This window comes from Phaseolus vulgaris, chromosome 8 (assembly GCF_051622355.1).
Source record: "Phaseolus vulgaris cultivar YP4 chromosome 8, ASM5162235v1, whole genome shotgun sequence".
Classification (NCBI taxonomy): Eukaryota; Viridiplantae; Streptophyta; class Magnoliopsida; order Fabales; family Fabaceae; genus Phaseolus; species Phaseolus vulgaris.
Genome location: NC_143505.1, coordinates 53,527,249 through 53,548,341, shown reverse-complemented (window position 1 = coordinate 53,548,341; position 21,093 = coordinate 53,527,249). Strand labels below are relative to the sequence as shown.

Here is a 21,093-nt window from a genome sequence, read left to right as displayed (position 1 = left end):
ATCCTGCCCTGTATAGGTCAGTTGTTGGTACACTTCAATATCTTCTTATAACTAGGCCTGAACTCTCTTACTCTGTTAATCGTGTTTGTCATTTTATGCATGATCCGAAACTTCACCATTGGCAAGCTGTGAAGAGAATTCTTCGTTATTTAGCTGGCACCATTACACATGGATTGCTTCTTCGCCACAACTCGACGACCTTTCTTATTGGTTTTGCGAATGCAGATTAGGGTGCTAATGTTGACAACCGCAAATCCACCACTGGCTATTGTATTTACATAGGGTCTAATCTTGTTTCCTGGTCATCTCACAGACAGAAAACGGTTTCCAGAAGTAGTACGGAAGCAGAATACCGGGCAGTTGCAACTCCCCTTGCTGAAATTGTGTGGATTCAATCTCTTCTTTCTGAGTTGCGCATTCAAGGTTCAAAACCAAAGCTGTATTCTGATAATCTTGGAGCTGTTCTGCTAAGTGCAAATCCTGTTATGCACTCTAAAACGAAACACTTTGAACTGGACCTCCACTTTGTTCGTGGTCAAGTTCGTAATAAAAAAATTCAACTTCTTCATCTTCCAGCACGCTTCCAAGTTGTTGATCCCCTTACCAAACCTGTTTCTGGCATATTGTTTCTGCATGTACGGGATAAACTCATGATTATGGCTAATCCAACCATGAGTTTAAGGGGGGGTATTAAGGGTACCCTGTGTTACCCTGTATATAAATTACTTCTTTATCAACACATTGTAATACACATCAGTTAATATGATAACCTTTACTTTTCTCTCTCTAAGTTACAATAACATTCCAGCAGCACAATATGGTGTTTCGAGAGAGCTTAGAGATAGAATTCCCACTAGGTCTAACCTTATCCATAGGGGGAAGATTTACCTAATTCTCTGTGTGAACTATGTTAGGAGGAGCAGAAACTGCAACACATGTTTATTGAATGTAGAGTATCACATAACATTTGATTGGGTACTGTGCCTAAAGATATATCTAAAAATGTTGTGAACTCCCTATTAGAAACAATGTTACAGATAACACATCTACACAATGCACATATGATTTGACTTATGGTACACTCGGTCTTAGTTATGGTTGAGAAGGTAAATATGCAGGTGTAATAAAGACTAGTGCAAATCTCTTCCTTCTCTTTTAATTTCCTCTTCCAATTTTCATCTATTTTAGAATCTGATCGGACCACATTGTAGCTGAGGAAACATTTCTACCCAATCAGAATTTCAAATAGAGTAAGTTCATTTTTACTCTAAAGATCCCTTATTCTCTGTTTTTCTCTATGTTTTAGTCATCAATCTTAGTGAGATCAATTGAGAAAAGTTATCCTATCAACTTATTCTACTATATACTGAATTTCTATTATGTTTAAATAACTTGCATTAGACCCGTAAATCTTGAAGCTTACCCAAACTGTGGGGAATAAAATTCTAAAAGTTGCTTGGAAAGCAAGCAATTAAGGTAAGGGAAGCTAAATTTAATTTTTAATAGCACCCTAGGATAAAAGATCTGAATGCGGAAGGGACGTGGTCCCAATATTCGATTTCTCTTGCAGGGATGTTGTGTGTTTATATATTGTGTTGTTTGTTTATATATTATTTAAACCTGTAGAAATATTAGATTTTAATGGTTTAGTATTTAAGTGTTGTTTTTTTCATGTTAAATAGACTTTTGAATGTTGTGGATCACATTTTGAATGATATTGTATGATGAAAATGGTATGGAATTGAATTCATATATTTAGGATCATGTATGGACTGATGTTTGTTGTGTATTAAGTATTGATGTCTATGTGGTAACAGAGATCTACGAGCTTCACACAGACTAAGATATCAGGTGGTGAGAAGCTGATGGGGGAGTTCATGCACACCGTGACATGTGAGATGCACGACTTGGGTTGTATTAAATTTACCCTGATCGTTTCTCTTGGATTCCCTGGTAATCTTTGGATCAGGTGTTAGTCTCTGGTAGGACTTACTTAATACGGGTCTTCTGGAAGACGTTGTTTGTTGAATATCCTGAATGTGTAGATCCATGTGAGATCTAAGTGATTGTTTTATGTTGGGATTTGAAGAAGATTGAATAATTGAGAAATTGATCATGTAATTTGGTTTTCTCTTTTGATTTAATTGTTTATATTATAAAATTTTATTTTCACTAGCTTACCCTTGCTTTTCTTGTTGTGTTTGAACTGCGATGACCATACTACGTACACGAGCAAATGACCATATAGGTGTCGGAGGGTCTGGAGAGCTTTAGGGTGTTGATTTGAAACCTATATTGTAAATATTTGTATTTCTATAACATCTAATCACGTATTAGGAATGTTTTGAAAAACTCTAAGCTTGTATATGTAAAACTTATATTATATTGTAATAGTTAGAGGTATTTTAGGGTGTTACAGTTTTTTCATTTAGACAGCAAAATCTTAAATACGATTACTTCAAATATGACAATAGTCAACACTTTTAGGACTACTATTTTTTAAGTGTTGTTATTTACATTTATGCCACAATAATTTAATAGGACAATTGCTTTTGGATATAAGTTTCATGAGTAAATATAAAACTTATAACCACTATATTAGAATCAAGGTCTGGTTTGAATTTGATTTGTAAACTAGTAGAAGGATGTGATTTAGATTTTAGAATGTGTTGTAGAATGAAAAATAACCCAAAATTTAGTGCAAATTTAGAATCTGAAAGCATTTTTTTATGTATTTTATCAATGGATTAATTAAACGTGTTTTAAAATATCATGAACTCATAAACATGGGCTAAAATAATGAATAATTACTGTTTATATTTAAAAAAACTTTAATTAAATATAGTTTAAAATACTCATAATTAAAGATCATATTTTTATTATTTTGAGACACTTTTTTAATATGGTTTATTCTTTCTTTTGGTCATTGTCGCAAACATATTCATGACCTGAAAAACATAGTCTATAGTGACTAATAAGTCACATTTATATATCTATGACCACTTTTAAGTTACAATTTTATTGTTTAACTCATATATTTTAAAATTAATATTTAAAAATATGGTATAAATAATTGAACGATTTTACAAATATAATTTTTGGTAGTTCTTAATTTTTTTTAAAATCGTCATTTTTTTCTATGTATGGTTTAATTCAGTGTTGTCTAAAGTAAAAAAAAAATTGTGGTGTAAAACATTCTAACATCAACAAAGCAAAATTAACTAAATACAAGGACGAGAGAAGAGGTTGTTATGCTGGTCAAAATACCTGTGATTTTTGAATGATCTAAAATATCCTAAATCCTAAACTCTAAACCCTAAAAAGAAAAAGAAAAAAGTGATTAATAGTCATAAATAATGGTCAAAGCTGAGAATGCACCATGCACCATGCATGCGACTATAAATGTAAGACTCCCACAGTAATCCATCCATCCAAAATCAAAAACACCTATGAGTGATTGAGATAAACCATTGTGGCAAAAATGAAAAGTGTGTTTGTACCACTTTTGAGTTTGGTAGTTGTGTTAGTCCTCACAGTTGCAGCCATAGAGCCACCAAAGGCCCTGACTTGTGAGCAGACAAAATCCTTAGTAACGCCATGCTTAGATTTTCTCACCAGTAAAACTAATACCCCTTCAACTCCTTGCTGCGAAGGGTTCAATGAAGTGATATTCTCAGCACCTACAAAAGAAGAAAAGCGTGCTACATGTAATTGTCTTAAGGAAGCAGCCTCCCACATTCCTAACCTAGACAATGACAAAGCCAATAAGCTTCCTAAAGTTTGTAATTTTGATCTGGATAATCTCATCTCCAAAGACTTCGATTGCGAGAAGTAAGATTTCTTGTTTTCTCTGTATATATTATTCATGTTAATACATACTCTTCATTTATTTTACTAACATTGTTTTCCCTTTCTTTTCTTCTTTTTCAGAATTATAAACAACAAGCCCTGAAAAAAAAATAAGACGTTAAGTGGATTATGCTTTCAAGTTGTCTTTTCTGTTTTTGTAGAAGATATGATTGTTTGTTGAACTTGCTGCAAGAAACATTTACGTTAGCAGTGATAATTAATTAATATAGTTTTTCATATGTTCCTGGTATACTCCATTTTTATTTTTATTTTATAGACTTTATTTTTTTTATTTAATTAAGATTAATCTTTTGTGTTTAATGTTCGAGATTCGTGAGCCTAATCCAAAATAAGCTATAAAATCATTTTATGAAACCTGGTTGGGTTTATTACATCATGTATTAAAGAAAACTTTAATTAAAACTCTAATTTTTAGGGAAAACTAATTAGTAAAAGTACAAGCGAAATCAATTCTCAACTATATTAAACCTAATAGACGAGTACAGAAGAATACATATTCAAAACTTAACCAAAACTTTATGCCATATTATCCAAATATTCTTTCAATGTTTAAATTAAACTTAATCCCATTTTTAATTCTTTAACTATTTGTTTGGGTAATTTTGCTACGACAATTTTCAATTCCACAAATTGGTAGTAAATGATATATATTCTTTTATTAATTATATTTTTACTTTCCCTTAAAATTTAATCGATTTGAATGTATGTAAATATATTTAATGTGATGAAAAATAAAAATGAAAAAAATAATAAATTTCAGAACCATTTTATTATATATATATTTCTTAATTACTTTAAAGACATATAATTTTTTTAATGTATATTTTTAATTACTATATTATCAAACTATAATTAAATACTTAATATGTATAATTAAATATTATCATTAAATACTATGCATAACCTGGTTACAGGTCATGTATGGGTAATATGATGCAAATCTGGATCACGATGGATGTATATTTTGTTGGCAGCCTATGCTTCATGGGTAGAATGACTCTATGCATAGTATGGGTGAGGTTTCCTCTGATAATATATTATTTTAAAAATACACTTAATTATATGGATAATTTTTAATCGATTAATTAAATTTTCTAATTTCATAAATTAAAATCATTACTATTTTTATATGTTAAATTATTTTAGGCCATCGTTTTAGTTTTTATGCTAAGGGTTAAAAGTTAATTTAGTTTCGAGATTTTTAAAATTTTTAATATGATTTCAAACTTTTTTAAAACACTTTAATTTAATTTCAAACTGATTCTTTTATGTTACTATACATTAAATTATATTATATATTTTTTTATTGTTTCAAAAATAAATTAAACTACCATATTGAATTGTTTCAAAAAAATTGAAACTATATTAAACTTTTATTCAAATAGTTTAAAATAGTTGAGATCAAATTAAATTAAAAAAAAATGAGATCACATTAAACTTTTTAAAAATAACTGAGATCAAATTAATTTTTTTTTAAAAATGGGACCACATTAAATTTTTTTCAATCTGTAGATAACATTACTTTTTAACCTTTAATAATATAGGACTAAAAAGATAATTAAGTAATTATTTTATTATAATTATTAATTAAATTTTTTTGTAATTAATAATTAATTAAGTTACACATATTAGTCCATTTGCCTTTTCCAAATAATATGATACCAAAACTAAATATACCTTTGCTCTACCTAAAAACAAATATACAACTTTCCAATTTTTTTCAATGTGTCCAAGACACACTAAATATATATATAAAAAAATTCCAACCTTTATAAAATTATCTTCATATTGGATGAGTCATTTTAAGAGTTTTTAATTTATTTTTTATGAGTTTTAATGTCTCGTCCACTTCTAAAACTTTTTTGTAATTTTCACGCAAGAGTGTTTTATAAGATCTTGACTTATTCATTTATTTGATTGATAGCAAATATATATATATATATATATATATATATATATATATATATTTATTTATTTCTAGTTTTGGATATTTTACTTTTATTTTCTTGTAGTGAATAAAATTTATTGGAGAGAGAGAGAGAGAGAAAATTTCGAGTTTTATCTGGCCATAAATATTAAACATATAAGAAAATAAAATTTACTTTTGATATAAATTAGAAATTCTAATTTAATGTTTTGTAATTTTTTTTTTGATAAATTGCAAAAATAATTTTGTCTCTAAAGAAAAATATTATACTTTATTTTTTAAATAAAAATAATAATTTTTTAAAAAGTAGTCTTTGTTATAACATAACTTAAATTTTCGTTATTCGTTAAAGATTTAAGTTTTCTTGAGGATCGAGTCTCAAATATATTCGGTCTTTTTATGACCAAACTTTCAATCTTTAAAGACTTTTCTTAAAAAAATTAAGTTAATTTGAGTCCTAATTTTTTGAGACATAAACATAATTTTGTGTTTAATTTAATCTTAAGTATATGTCAGTTTCCTAACTTTCTCCATTGTTGAAATACAATTTGTTGATTTAGTTTTTCATAAATCAAAACGTTTGGTATATGGAAAAAATTTAGTGTAAAAAAACAGACAAATGTATCAAGATCATCCGCAGAAGCAGAATATTGCGCGATGACTAATATTTGTTTGAAGATAATTTGGTTACGATACCTGTTACAAGACTTAAAGGTGCCATGTAACTTATCAACTTGACTTTTCTATGACAATCAAGCACCCTTGCATACACTAGTGCAAAAAGAAGAAAAGGTTACTATTTATTTAATGTGGCTTTTGCGCTACCCACTTTCATAAAAAACGCAGTGACATTTTTTAAATTATTTTGATTTACGAATGTGGCTATAGCACTTGTAAATCAAAGAGCTTTGATTTAAGAATGCGGCTATTTGTATAGCCGCACTTGTAAATCAAAGCACTTGATTTACGAATGCGGCTATTTTGTATAGTCGCACTTGTAAATCAAAATATTTTGATTTACGAATGCGGTTTTACCTTTAGCCACATTCGTAAATCATTTTTTACCCTAAATTTTGAAGCGCGCCACACACAATTTCATATTTTCTTTCTCGTCTTTGCTTTCGTTTCGCGTTTGCGCTCTAAGTTCATCTCCTTCTGCTGCATCTGCATTCCATGTGTGCCAATGTAAGTTTCTTAAGCTCTCTTTCTTCCTCTTCATTTTCACAAATATATGCATAGATATTTTCGTTTTTTTTATATATGTTTTTTTTTCCTTGCATTGGTGGTCTCGAAGCACTATTTCATTGGCTGGCATTCGTTGCTCCGTCGCTGCTTCCCTATCCGTCGCCGCCGTTGCTGGCACTCCCGTGCCACTCTTCATGTATAAATTTTTTCGTTTTTCTTACATTGTTTGGTTTCTTGCATTGCTCAGTACTCTTTCATTGCCTTCGTGGGTTTTTTGGTTTGCTTCGTCGCTGCTTCCCTGTTCGCCGCCGCTTCCGTTGCCGTTGCTAGCGCTCCCGTGCCACTCTTCATCAACGTTTTCACACAAGATTGACGGCGTTTTAAATTTTTTGAATTTTTTTTTTAATATTTTGGCATATACAAGTGCGGCTATAAGAAATAGTCGCACTTATAATAGGAATTTTCAAGTACGGCTATACAACCACCCTTATAAGAAATACTCTTATCTCTTCGATTTACAAGTGCGCGCTGATCAAATGCGGCTATACAACCACCCTTATAAATTTAAAATAGCCGCATTCGTTTCGTCTTTGTGCACTAGTGATATAGCTGCAACCCCAATATTTCATGAACGCACAAAACACATTAAGATAGTCTGCCACATTGTGCAAGAAAAATTACAAACCGGGATAATCGGTGCTTTGTATATACCGACACAGTACCAACTCGCATATATTTTTACGAAAGCACTGGGTAAGGAACATTTTTTGAGGTTGCGATGCAAGTTGGGGTTCATGATCTTCACCTACCAACTTGAGGGGAAATATTAAGGAAATAATGATTATCAAATTATACGCAATTATATGCAATTGTACGCAATTATACACAATTAATTTGATATTGATAGAATTCCATGATTAGTGGATCACCACATAATTAGCTTTTAATTTGGAAAGAAAGTCTCCATACACTTGTATATATTTCCAATACATTGAGTGGTGTAAATACACACAAGAGAATAAGAAATCTCCATTTTTCTTACAATCTTCTTATATACAATTTTCTTACAACTAAGGTGTTATAAATACAGAGAACATCAATGAAGATGAAATTGTTCGAAATAAATGTTGTTTGAACTTTGTAATTAACCAATTCTATCTCTATTTAAAGCTTTGTATGCAAAAAAGTGTACAAAAAATATTAAATAAACATGAATCAATAGCAAGATTTGAACATAATAAGAAATCCATACTTGCAAATTCTATCTAGAAAAATACATATAAATAATTAGTTATACAAGTGAGTATGATTGAATGATTATTCACTTTCATTCATTAAGAGAATTTGAAAAAATGAGGGAGGAGCGTTGGAGGAGACCAAAAGGGCACAAGCCACAATAATCATCATGCAACTTCACAACTTTCTTCTTCTCAAACTTATCGGCTAGTCATCGCAAATATGATATGTTTAAGATTTTTCAAAGATGGACAAGGGTAAAAGAGGTGTTCATTTCGCGCAGACTCAACAAGTGGGGAAGGAGATTTGGATTTGTGAGATTTTGTGAGGTGGATAATGTGAGTAGATTGGGAAGGAACTGGACTGAATCTATATTTGCAATATGAAACTTTTCGTTAATATTCCAAGGTATAGAAGACTTGAGTATGAACATGAGGGAGGACGCGCCAGGGAGGCAAGAAAACAACAAGGTGATGATCGTGTCAAGTACAAGAGTAAGGTGGTTTAGAGGATAAAGCAAGGGGCGGAAGTTCAGAGGGAAAGTAAAGGGCAGCAGTCTTATGCAAATTTTGTGAGGAGAAGTTCACAAGAGAAATGGAAAGGACCTATAGTCGAGACTAAGCAACTAGTTCTTCCGTGGATGGAAAGTAGTATGGTAGGCCATATGTCCCTTGATCTTAACTTTAGTAAGTTGCGTGAAGAATTTATAAAGGGAGGGATGAACAAGATAAGGGTGAGGTACATGGGAGATAATCTGGTACTGTTAACTCTGAAGGAAGGGGAGCGGATGGCAGACCTGATTAAGCTTAATAAAGACTGGTTTGAAAGTTTCTTTGAGGTTGTTGATCCTTGGTCAGATTCATATGTAGCAGTCCATAAGATAGTATGGGTTAGATGCTATGGCTTACCCATATCTCTGTGGAACAAGGATTGTTTCTCTAAATTCGTTGGACAAATGGCTTCATGGATGGCTATCGACGAAGCTACAGAATTATGGGAAAATCTTGAGTATGCAAGAATCCAAGTGCGCATTCTCAAGTCTTATTCAGCAAGATTGTCAAAGGGTGTGAGGATTAATGGTCAAGTATATAATATTTTCATTGAAGAGGAGTTTTCCACCCAAGAAGGAAGTGTATGCATGTGCACTTACAACCATTATGCAACCTCAGACAACATATCGTCGTCGGAATCCTACGTTGCAAAAACTATTTTCTCGAATAGTGGAAATGGGAACAGGCACGACGGAGGGACGCCACGACAGTTGGAGGTGCACTACAGGGGTGGAAAGAACTGTTATGCGAAAACGACAAGAGTATAAAATAAGGAGTATGGGCTAGTGAATGGAAAGTAATCGCAGGAGGAAAGAGGCCTTTGTTACGCTAATGAGGCAATGGGCAAACATGGCTCTTTTGAAAGGGAGGCAACCTTTTCTGATGTACGGAAAGTCAATTAAGGGTGCCTTAGCTTACCTGTTCAAACAACATTGGCTAACCTAATACTACCCGTTGAAGCTTCTAAGGATTACCAAGCTAGGCCCATTGTTAGTGAGGCCCAATTGAGGAGCAGAGCAGCCAAATCTGGCGTGGAGAGCTATGGGACGGTGGTAGAGGGCCCAGAACAAGGCATCGAGAGGGGAAGTGACTGCGGAGATTGCATAAAGAAAGGTAGCAGTGAAAACGACGATGAGAAAAGGGAAGAAAGTGAGATAACAATCAACTTCACGATGGAGGAGGTAGAAAAAGCTGCACCTCAAAGCGACATTGGGTCTTAAGGAGCCACTAACGGGTATAGAGGGTCCTCAAACAAGACTTAATATCTTTAGCAATGGAGACCTTGAAGGAGTGAGGGATGTTATCATACAACCTAAAATGGTGAGTGGTGAAGGAGTTGTACTGGGGAACATGGTGCTGGGAGTTTATCATACAACCTAACGAATGTATAAATGGTGCTGGGAGTTTATTATCTATGTGGCATAAAGATGCGTTCAATTACGAATCTCAAGTGGTGGGCAGAGGTTTCATTGTTATCTTTGGGCAGCACATAAAGTCGAATCTTAAGTGTGTTGTAGTCAATGTGTATGCAGCATGCAATTGACATGATAAGGTAGCCTTGTGGGAGGACTTAACGAATCTGAAAAAGGCACATCAAAATCTCATGTGGAGTGTATGTGGAGATTTTAATGCAATTAGAAGTGCAAATGAAAGGAAAGGTGTAAGAGAGAGCGATAGCCAAAAGAAAGAAATTAGTGGGTTTAATAGCTTTATCGAAAGGAATTTTCTGGTGGATCTACCTATTGTTGGAAAGAAATACACATGGTTTAAGGAAAATGGATCAACAAAGAGCAGATTGGATAAAATGCTAGTGTCTGATGAGTGGCTTCAGGTTTGGCCTATGTGTAAGCAATATGTCTGACCAAAAGAGGTCTCAAATCATTGTGCTATTGTGGTGAAATCAGTGGTCAAAGATTGGGGTTCAAAGCCTTTTAGGACCATTGATGCCTAGCTCGCGGAGCCTGGGTTCAAGGTGTGGGTGGATGAAAATGGAAATCCTACTATGTCCAGGGAAATAGTATAACCAAACTCAAAGACAAACTCAAGATTCTGAAGGCTGACCTCAAAGTGTGGAACCGTGAAGTGTTTTGATGTTTGGATACAAACAAGAAGAGGATTGTGAGGGAAATTGAATATTTAGATGCTAAAGATGATTTCTATGTGATCAGTGCTAAGTTGAAAACAATGGACCTTATTTGTCAGTTAAGGGTGATTGATAAAAAGCTAGAATCTCTGTCTAGAAAAAAGCTAGAGCTAATTGGCTTTAGTTCGATGATTCTAATACCAAGTTTTATCACTCAGTTATCAGACGGAGAAGACTTAGGAATGAGGTAAAGGGGGTTGAGGTAGGAAATCAATGATGTGATGATCCATAAGTAGTTCGAAGAGAAGATAAAAAATTGTTTCAAAATAGATTTGTGGCTACACATGATTTTGGGGTTAGCCTTGGTTATGTAGAGTTTAAGTCCTTGTCTCTAGAGGTTAGCTCAGGTTTGAAATCCAATTTTACAGAGGAAAAAGTTAAGGAAGCGGTGTGGCAATGTGATGGGTCAAAAAACCCTGGCCCGGATGGGTTCAACTTCAAATTTATCAAGAATTGTTGGGATACTATAAAACATGATATAGTGGAGGTTGTTAACTCCTTCCAAGAAAAAGGGGTGCTTTCAAAAGGCTGTAATGTGTCTTTCATAGCTCTGGTCCCAAAAGTTAGATACCCCTCTAAACTTGACCAGTACAAACCTATTTCTTTGGTGGGCTCATTGTACAAAATCATTTCCAAGGTGTTATCCTGCCGAATTGAGAAGGTGCTCTATGCAATTATTAATGAAAGCCAATCAACCTTCTTGAAGAATAAAGGGATGTTAGATAGCGTCCTTGTGGCTAATGAGGTTGTTGAGGATTTGAGGAGGTATATGAAGAGTGGATTGTGCTTGAAGGTGGATTATGAAAAGGCGTACGATTCGGTAAGATGGAATTTCCTTCTTGATATGTTACACAGGTTGGGTTTTCACAACAGAAGGATTAAATGGACTAGAGGTTGCTTGGAATATGTGATCGTGTCAGTTCTGGTTAATGGAAGCCCTATGGAGGAATTTAGATCGAAAGGGTTGAGGCAGGGAGACCCCTTAACCCCATTCCTCTTTATTGTTGTTGTTGAAGGCTTGGTAGGTCTAGTTAGACAAGAAATCAAGACCAATCTGCTGGTGGCGTGAAGGTGGGGAGGAATGAGGTGGAAGCTTGTGTGCTACAATTTGCCGATGATAACTTGTTTATGTGTGAAGATTCCTTCTCTGATGTGCTCTCTTTAAAAGCTATCCTAAGGTGTTTCGAGTTGGTGTCTGGTTTGAAGGTTAACTTTCATAAGTTAAAGTTGGCAGGTATAAATGTTGATAGAAATTTTGAAGTCTACACAAAAACTCTAAAATGTTCTTTAATGGGGATTCCTTTTAAATACTTGGGGTTAGAAGGAGGAGGTAACCCTAAGAAGAAGCAGTTTTGGGAGTCAATTCTGAGCAAAATTAGTGCAAGACTTTGTGCATGGATGGGGAGGTTGTTGTCGTTGGCGAGAAGAATATGCCTAATTAAATCGATATTTACAGTTATACCCCTGTTTTACTTATCCCTTTTTAAAGCTCCGGAGTCGATATACAATAGAATCATAAGTATCCAGAGAAGGTTTCTATGGGCATGCGGAAGGGATGATAGATCAATCGCTTGGGTAAGATGGGAGAACCTATGCAAACAAGTGGAGGAAGATGGATTGGGAATTAAATATGTTAGAAAGTTTAATGGAGCCCTTATAAAATGGAAGTGGCGCCGGTTAGGTGAAGAACAAAGGATGTGGAAAGATATCCTAGTATCTAAGGTGTGGATTCAAGTCGTAGCCAACCCCCTCTGGAATACCAATCGTGGTGGTGGAGAGATGTATCCAAGAAGCATTGGAATGTAAAGTGGAATGTGGGAACATAGTTAAATTTTGGGAGGACAAGTGAGCATTACATACGGATTTAATTCAGTATGTAAATAGACGTTACATACAGATTTTTTCGTATGTAAGCCAAAAATAATTACATACGAATTTAATCAGCAAGTAATTTTGGTGCCATAAAACGAGAATAATTACATACGGATTTTTCCATATGTAAGCCAAAAGTAATTACATACAAATTTAATCAATATGTAATTTTGACGCCATGAAGCGAGAATAATTACATACGGATTATATCCGTATATAAAGTATTACATACAGAATATTATTAATAATATTAACAATATTAACATTATTTAATAATATTATTGATAATATTAACATTATTTAATAATATTATTAATAATATTAACATTATTTAATAATAATATTAATAATATTAATAATAATATTATTAATACTAATATTAATAATATTAATACTAATATTAATAATACTAATAATATTATTAATATTTATTAATATTAATAATATTTATATTAATAATAACAAGTATAATAAAAATCATAAAAAGTCCACACTTTTATAACTACAATTTTTTAAGTGTTATCATTTACATTTATGTCACAATTATTTAATTAGACAAATTTTATTGGGATACAGGTTGCATGAGTAAATATAAAACATATAACCACTATACTATACAAATTGTGTTCTCATATTACGAATATTATTATTAATTTGAATTTTCACTTTAGAATCAAAGTGTGGTTTTAATTTTGATTTGTAAAGTAGTGGAAGATTGTGATTTAGATTTGGGGACCTGAAAAATAACCCAATATGTATTGCACATTTAGAATTTGAAAGCATAAATTTTTATTTATTTTTAATTTTTAATTTTATCAATGGATTAATTAAATATGTAACACTCCAGAAAATACATCTAACTATTACAATACAAGTTCTATCGATTTCTATATAAACTTTGAGTTTTTCAAAATATTTCTATTACAAGATTATGACTTATAGGAATACAAATATTAACAATATAAGCCCTCAAGAACCTCTGACACCTGTATGATCGCTCGTGCACATAGTACAGTTTTCGCAAACACAACAAGAAAAGTAAGGGTAAACTAGTGAAAATAAAGTTTTATAATATACACAGTTAAATCAAAAGAGAAAATCAAATTACATTGATCATTTTCTCAATTATTCAATTTTCTTCAAATGCCAATATAAAAAATCACATAGATCTCACATAGATCTTACATGGATCTACACATCTAGGATATTCAACAAACAAAATAACAACTAACGCCTTTCAGAAGACCCGTATTAAGTAAGTCCTACTAGAGACTAATATTTGATCCAAAGATTACCAGCAAATCTAAAAAAAAGGATTGGGGTAAGTTCATTACAACACAAGTCGTGCATCTCATATGTCATGGTGTGCATGAACTCCCCCACCAGCTTCTCACCACATGATATCTTAGTCTATGTGACTTATATCATCAGTGAAGCTCAGAGATCTTTGTTATCACATAGGCATCAATACTTAATACACAAACAAACATCAGTCCATACATTATCCCAAATGTATGAATTCAATTTCATAGCATTTTCATCATACAATATCATTCAAAATGCAATCCACAACATTCAAAAGTCCTATTTAACAACACGTAAATACTAAATTATCAAAATATAATATTTTTACAAGTTTAAACAGTATATAAAAAAACAACATCCCTACAAGATAAACTGAATAATGGGACCATATCTCCTCCACATCCAGATCTTCTAACCTAGGATTCTATTAAAAATTAAAGTTAGTTTCCCTTACATTAATTGCTTGCTTTCCAAGCAACCTTTAGAATTTTATCCTCTCAATTTGGATAAGCTTCGAGATTTAAGGACCTAATGCAAGTTATCCAAACAGAATAGAAATTCAGTATATAGTAGAATAAGTTGAAAGGATTACTCTTTTTAACTAACCCCACCAAGATTGATGACTAAATCCTATGGAAAAACAGACAATAAAGGATCTTTAGAGCAAAAATGAACTTACTTTGTTTAAAAATCTGATCGGATAGAAATATTCCTTAACTGCTTAACTATAGTGTGGTGTGATCAGATTCTAAAATAGATGATGCATGGAGTGAGAAATGAAGAGAGAAGGAAGAAGGTTGGAGAGATAGAGGGAGAAAGGAAAGTCACATGATGGGGTGAGGGGGGGTTGGGGTTTTTTTTTTTTTTTACGTTCTTAAAAAATGTGTTTTAAAATGTCCACAATGTAATAAGCATGGGTTAAAGTAACTACATTTTAATAATGATTGCTTATATTAAAGGTAACTTTAATGAAATATGGTTTAAAATACCTATAATTAAAAATCACATTTTTTACTATTCTGACACTTTTTTTAATGTGGTTTATTTTGTTTTTAAAGGTCGTTGTCACAAAATTGTGATTTAAACTTCTATGACCTGAAAAGCGTGGTCTATCTCATTTTTTATATATGTGACCACTTTTAGACTACACTTTTATTATTTAGTCCATACATTTTAAATACAACACTTAAAAAAATGTGATATAAATAATCAATGTTTTATAAATGTGATCTTTGATAATCCTAAATCACATTTGTAAAATTATTATCTTTTATATATATATATAATGTTATCTAAAGTAAAAAAAAAAAAGGTATAGTGTAAAACAACAATAAATTTTAATATACATCAACAAAAGCAAAATAAGATACAAACAACAAAACAAAATGAGATAAAAAAAACAATAATCATTAGAAGAAAAATATTAATTAGAAACCAATTTTAGATACCAAAAGTAATTAGTCAATATATTGATTAAATTATATATTATTTTAGAGACTAACAAAATTATTAGTATCTAAAGTAATTTCTATTATTAATAAAATTTATAAACTAGTTTCTAAATTGATATATAATTAACTACCAATGTTTTAGATACCAACTTTATAATTTAAATCAATTGGTATCTAAAACCTTAGTAACTAATTAGATATCAATTTATATAAATTTTATTAGTAATAAAAACTACTTTAGATACCAATAATTGTTTTAGTCTCTAAATAACATTTGACTTGGTTAATATAATGACTATTACTTTTGTTCTCTAAAATTTGTTTTCATTTAATGATTTATTGTAGTGTTGTATCTTATTTTGTGAGAGTGTGTAGAGCATACTCTAATAGAGAGAGAGAAAAGAAAAAGAGAGAAGAAAGTCACTAAATACTCGCAATAAGACATGAATACTGTGTTCATAATTTGTGGACTAAACTCCAAGAAAAATAAAAAGAACAAGAAGTGATTAATAGTCATAAATAATGGTGAGGGGATAAAAGCTCAAAATGCATCATGCATGTGGCTATAAATGTAAGACTCTCAGAGTGTTCCATCCATCCAAAATCAAAAGCACCCATGAGTGATTGAGATAAATCATTGTAGCAAAAATGAAGAGTGTGTTAGTACCATTTTTGAGTTTGGTGGCTGTGTTAGTCCTCACAATTGCTGCCACAGAGCCATCAAAGGCCCTGACTTGTGAGCAGACAGAATCCTTAATGATACCTTGCTTAAACTTTCTCACCAAGAAAACCAATTCCCCTACACTTCTTTGTTGCCTAGGGTTGAGTAAATTGATAGCTTCAACACCTACAAAAGAAGAAAAATGTGTTGCATGTAAGTGCCTTAAGAAAGGAGTCTCCCACATTCCTAACCTAGATATTCACAGAGCCAATAACCTTCCCAAAATTTGTAAAATTGGTGTCGATTATCCCATCTCCAAGGACTTCGATTGCGAAAAGTGAGACTTCTTTTTTTTCTATATATATTATTCATGTTAATACTACTCGTTCATTTACTTTTCTGACATTGTTTTTTCTTTCTTTTCTTCTTCTTTTTCAGAATTATAAAAAGCAAGTCCTGAGGAAATGATGGATTATGCTTCGAAGTTATATTTTGTTTATCCAAAATAAGATTGTTTGTTGAGCTTGGGTAAAGAAACAATTATGTTAGACTGATAATTAATGAATAGTTTTAGTTGACATGCTCTATTCATCTTTTTCAAGAGTTTATTTTTATATTTAATTAAGATGAATAATTTTTGTTTAATGTTCATGAGCCTAATCCAAATAAGCTATCATCTTATGAAATCTGGTTTGGTTTATTACATTAAACTATAATTAAAGCTCTAATTTTCTTAGGGCAAAGTAACTAGTAAAAGTACAAGCGAAAACAATTTTCAACGATATTAAAACGAAAAGACGAGTAAAAGGACATATTCAAAACTTTGAGAAAATCATGCTAACAATCCAAATATTCTTTCAATGTGTAAAATAAACTTAATCCCATTTTTAATTCTTTAACTATTGTGTTCGGATAATTTTGGTATGACAATTTTCAATTACACAATTTGGTAGTAGATTATATTCATTTATGAGTTGTATTTTTATTTCCCCTTAAAATTTAATCGATTTAAATGTATGTATATGTATGTAATGTGATGAAAAATGAAAATGAAAAAAATAATTAATATCATAACCGTTTTATTATAGTTCATAATGTCTACTTTAAATACATATTTCTTTTTTATATTATCAAACTATCATCAAAACGTAAATTCTAACGGTTTCAGAATCAAAACAAAGCTATGAAAACAAGTAGGGCGATTATCAGTGGTGGGACAAAAGTAGGTGGGTAATTGTCAGTTTAATTATGTAGATACTTTTTAATTGATTAATTATATTTTTAATTTGATAAGTTAAATTTATTATTACTTTTATATATTAAATTATTTTAGGTTATTTTTCTTATATTAAAATTGAAAAATCAATTAAGTTAAGATATTTTTTTTTATATAGTTTTAATTTTTTTTAAAGATTTAATATAATTATTTTGTTAGATTATCTTCAATAAAATATATCTCTCTCAACGATTATATGACTATATCTTAAATTATATGTATTTTTAGCACATTGAATTATTTAAAAAAAATTATAATTATCACATTAAATTATCTTTAAAAAGTTGAGACCATATATATTAAATTAAAAATTTCTTAAAAATTAATATCACATTAAACTTTTTAAAATTTGAAAGATAAAAATAATTTTTATCTTTAATATAACACTAAAAAGATAATTAAATTATTATTTTATTATAATTATCAAGTAAAATTTAATTTATAAGTATTAATAAATTAATTTACACATATCACTCCATTTTTCATTTTTCAAATAATATGATGATACCAAAACCAAATATACCTTTTTCTCTCTAAAACCGATATACAACTTTTCCCATTTTTGAATGTGTCCAAGACACACTAAAAAGGAAAAAAAGAATTCAACCTATATAAAATTATCTTCATTGGGTTATGAAATTTTTATTTGATTTTTTACAAGTTTTCTTAATCTGTCACCCACTTCTAAGACTTTGTTTTTTAATAACCACATTTTAATAATAGTGGTCTATATTAAAGATAATTTTAATTATATAATTTAAAATACTTACCAATTAAAAGTAACATTTTTATTATTTTCTGACACATTTTTTTAAAGTGGTTTATTCTTTTTGTTAGAAGTCATTGTCACCAAATAATAATTTAATTATTTATCATCTGATAAATGTGACCACATTTAACTTATACCTTCTAAAGATAACATTTAAAAAATATGATATAAATAATAAATGTGATATTTGATAGTCTTTAAATCATAATTGTAAAATTGTTGTTTTTTTTATGCTTATATATATATAATTAAATATTGTTTAAAGTAAAAAATTGGATAATTTGAATGTATATTTTTAATTACAATATTTTCAAACTATCATTAAATACTTAAAACAAACGTAAATTCTAACCGTTTGAGATTCACAAAAGCAAAACAAAAAAATTAGTAGTGGGGTTCCTCTTGACCCGCATGTGGTCCGACAAAAGTAGGGTGGGGCTGGTTGCCAATTGTTTTTATATTTATTTTAATATATATATATATATATATATATATATATATATATATTATTCTAAGAATAAATTTTGGTGGTGTTTGGATTAATGAGAGGATGTGTGGGGATTTGAGAGAATGGATGTGTGAGATTTTAATAAGAAAGTGTGAATAAAGTGATTGAGTTTGAATTTGAGTATCTTAGAGTGAATTTGTGAGGAAAATTTATTGAAATTTGTGATGATAATTGTGAGAGAATTTTTATTTGTCTAAAATGTGTAAAATATAAGTTTACAGATTTACTCTTATCTTTAAAACTTTTTGAATAGTGCTATATGAGGTAATTTTTTTTATAGTTTTGAATTAATTAAAATTTTGTAAATTATTTTCAAAATTATATAAAAACTGATTTTGAAAAAAATAATACAAATTATGAAAATTTGTCAGAAAATAAAAAATTATTAGAAAATACTTGTGTTTGCATTGAAAATAAAATTTTAATATTCATAATTTAAAAAATTAATGAAAAATTATTAATATATGTAAATATTTAAAATTATTAGATAAAAATAAATAACTTCAATAAAAAATATCATAAGATAAAATTAAAAATTGTCGAAACAATAAAAATTATTAGATAAAAATAAACAAAATTTTAATATTTATAATTATAAAAAATTTTATTAAAAAACATATTTATATTAAATTTAAGTAATAATATAATTATATTTTTTTTACAATTAAAAACAGCATTTTTATTATTCTACTACGCACGTTTTTATTTTTTTTAAAGGTCGTCACAAAATTTGATTTAGACCTATGATTCGAAAAGTGTGGTCTATCACATTTACACATATGTGACCAATTTTATTGTTTAGTCCACTCATTTTAAAGACAAAATTTAAAATATAGTATAAATAATCAAGGTTTTATGAATGTGATCTTTGATAGTTCTTAAACCACACTCGTAAAATCATATGTTTAGAGAACAATTTATATATATATATATAACCTAATTCAATGTGACCATACTAAAAAAAAGTGATTAATAGTCATAAATAATAATTTATGTCACTCTGGTTGTTGTTTTGTAGGGTCCGTTGGAATTCTAGTTGGTTGGGTGTTATGAAGTTTGGTCTTAGGTCTTTTTGTATAAGAGTTAAAATATCTATAAGGAGTCTCATTTTATTTTATTTATTCTTTGCTGATAAAAAAAAATAATGTTCACATTATGAAACCTCAAAAGGCACATGTGGCTATAAATACAAGACTCTCATAGTGTTCCATCCATCCAAAATCAGAAACACCAGTGAGTGATTGAGATAAACCATTGTGGCAAAAATGAAGAGTGTGTTTGTACCATTTTTTACTTTGGTAGTTGTGTTAGTCCTCACAGTTGCAGCCACAGAGACTCCAATGGCCCTGACTTGTGAGCAGACAAAATCCTTAGTGATGCCATGCTTAGATTTTCTCACTAATAAAACTAATGCCACTTCAAGTCCTTGCTGCCAAGGATTGAATAAATTGATAGTTTCAACACCTTCAAAAGAAGAAAAACTTGTTGCATGTAAGTGTCTTAAGGAAGCAGTCTCTCACATTCCTAATTTTGATGATGACAAGGCCAATAATCTTCCTAAAGTTTGTAATATTAATGTCGATTATCCCATCTCCAAGAATTTCGATTGCGAGAAGTGAGTTTCTTTCTTTTTTTATATGTATTATTCATGTTAATACCTCTCATTCACTTTTCTGACATTGTTTTTACTTTCTTTTCTTCCTTTTCAGTATTATAAAAAACTAGCCTTGAGGAGGAGATGTGACGTTAGAAATGGTGGATTATGCTTTGAAGTTGTTATCTTTTTTTTTCAAAAATAAAATTATTTCTTTAGTTTGCCTGAAAGAAAAAGTTATATTAAAACTGATAATTAATGAATAATTTTTTATATGTTGTTGGTATTTCCCTTCATTTTTTTCATAGAATTTATTTTTACATTTAATTAAGATGAATAGTTTGTGTTTAACTAATATTGGTGAGCCAAATCCTAAATAAATTTAATCGAAGTAAGCTATCAGTTTATGAAACCTGATTTGGTTTATTACCTAATGTATTAAAGAAAACTTTTAATTAAAGTTCTAATTTAATTTGGAGAAACCAGTAAAAGTACATGCGAAATCAATTCTCAACTATATTAAAACGAATAGATGAGTACAGTAATAAGACATATTCAAAATTTTAAGAAAATCATGCTATATAATTTAATATATATATATATATATATAATAGGTGATAAAAAATAAAAATGAAAAAAATAATTATTAACCGTTTTATTATATATTTCTTAATTGCTTGTCTGAGATATAACTTGTTTAATGAATATTTTTAATTACTATATTATAGAACTATCATTGAATACT

At 30.1% G+C, this 21,093-nt stretch overlaps 1 pseudogene; it reads left to right on the top strand.

Annotated features, from left to right (window-relative positions):
* The first annotated feature begins 3,481 nt into the window (after positions 1–3,481).
* On the top strand, positions 3,482–3,835 carry LOC150025657 (non-specific lipid-transfer protein A pseudogene; annotated as a pseudogene).
* The last annotated feature ends 17,258 nt before the right edge of the window (positions 3,836–21,093 follow it).